Source organism: Euprymna scolopes, chromosome 33 (genome assembly GCF_053919585.1).
Source record: "Euprymna scolopes isolate OS-2025 chromosome 33, ASM5391958v1, whole genome shotgun sequence".
NCBI lineage: Eukaryota > Metazoa > Mollusca > Cephalopoda > Sepiida > Sepiolidae > Euprymna > Euprymna scolopes.
Genome location: NC_136514.1, coordinates 53,032,372 through 53,034,622, shown reverse-complemented (window position 1 = coordinate 53,034,622; position 2,251 = coordinate 53,032,372).

The following is a 2,251-nucleotide window of genomic DNA, read 5'->3' as shown; positions in this document are numbered from 1 at the left end:
TCTTTCTTAGAAATGCACGCCTGTGGAATTGTCTTCCGTTTTCCTGCTTTCCAGCTTTCTATAATATGGTTGTCTTCAAGTCCAACGTGAACAAGTTTCTGATGAGCCGTTCCACTTAAGTTAACAAATTTACCGAACTTCCATTACTATCGATTACTATATTGTCCTTTTGACTACTCTACACTCTTTAACCCTTATCCTTGAGTGGGCTATCGGCCTTGATAAGTGGTGACGCCTATGTAAAAAAAAAACATTTTTATTTTCGCTAATTCACGACAGAAAATATTTTCGTTACTACTTATTTTACTTATTGTTTTGCCTCATTTTTGGATATAGTCATTATTGTAATATAATAATTAAGTAAATACTATTATTTTACAAGAAATTCAATGCTAAAAATTTCGAATTTCGCTATTATAATCTAGTTGCACCCAATAACTACAGAATAATGGTATGTTGTCACATCTGGAAAGGAGTTGCTCCGAGCACACCTTTTTGCCTTGACAGGGTACAAAACCGACTTCGAAATCTGGTGAGTTATGTTCAATTTTTAACTCTTTCCTTAAGAAGAGACGTTATGAGTAAAGCTTAAAAGTTTGTGGGACACAAAATCGCAAAGTTGCTTCCTAGTTGATAATAACATGGTCGTTTTGAATTCCAACATAAATTACTTCTCATTGACCCGCCATCTTAAGCAGTTAATTTCTACCTAATTTCTAATATCACTGATTGTATAAATTAGGTAGAAATTAACTGTCATTGATTGTCACGGTGTTGTCACAGCTGACACTATCCTTGGGTGGGTTCTTTCTTATTATTCTCCCCCAATCTCCTCAGCAGGGGAAGTTGTGATCGAGCGGACGGGTCCATATGACGGGTCCATAAACACGGACATGATTATATATATATATATATATATATATATATATATATATATATATATATATATATATATATATATATATATAGTCATTCATATGCAGTATTGTTTCGCTGATTCACAGCTCATCAGTGCGGCTAGACAAGCTACCCGATCGCCCAAAGTACCTAAGTTCAATTTGTTTACACAAAGAGCGTCGCTTCAGACGCTAATGGTAATTTGTATATCACTTCCCAAATGCTCAATCTTAGATAGGGAGCATTACAGTCATCCACATACAGTAATATTTCACTGTCTCACAGCTCATCAGTGCGACTAGACCAGCAACTATCTCAAGCCAGGATCGAAACCCGATCGCTCAAACGAGTCGGAGCTTCTAACCGGTTCTTCTACACGGCTGCTGATATGGGGGCAGTGAATTAACAATGTTTTGACATTGCCCAAAGTACATAAGCTCAATTGGTTTACACGAAGAGCATCGCTTCATACGCTAATGGTAATTTGGAACGTCTTTGTTATTGATTGCAATTTAACGATGCATTTTGGCGATGGTGGTAATGGTCCTGTTGTCATAACCTGGATCGGTAGTGAGCATGAGTTTTACAGCGGCGCATCTCCGATCTCGCTCGTGGAACATTGTGCCATTTTCAAACATGATAGACTGTTCCTTTCGTTCTTTGGATGTGTACACATCTGGCAAACTAGTAGATGGTCTGCAACTAAAAAAGAAAACCGTTTTTCAACGTATATATATTCAGGATTATTTATTTATGTTGGTTGTGTAGAAAAAATATATGAATGTTTTTTTTTAAGAAAGGTGTATTAAAAAATGGAGAATAAATTTTTAAAAAATGAAGGCGGTGGGTAAATCGCCGTTGGAAAATGCTTTTATGCTTGTCAACGGGTTGAAGTAGGTTTATTTGTAAGAAAATTGTGTTAAAATAACTTAAGCGTTATTACGCTTAAGTTATTTTAATGGAAGGAAATGAACGATGTAAGAAAAACGCAGAAAGGAAAGAAAACAATTGTTTATTTGGATAATTTAAACACGAAAAAAATCAATATGGACGCTTAAAATGTATACAGTAAAAGAATACGTTTTATTCTCACGTTGATTATTTGTTTATGTATGCATGTACAACCGGAAGTCGTAAACCGGATGTTCGGTTGTTGTGTAGTACGGGTTTATATTTAAGGAGATGACAGGGACATATATAACGATGCTGAGGGAGACATTTATACAGTTCTTATATTTCTTGATGTCTTCGTATTAACAGTCCTTTTAACACATGTTAGAGGAGAGGGTGATATTATGCACAATTCTTAACACAGAGGATGGGAGATACATAATCTTCGAAAGATTACAGAATG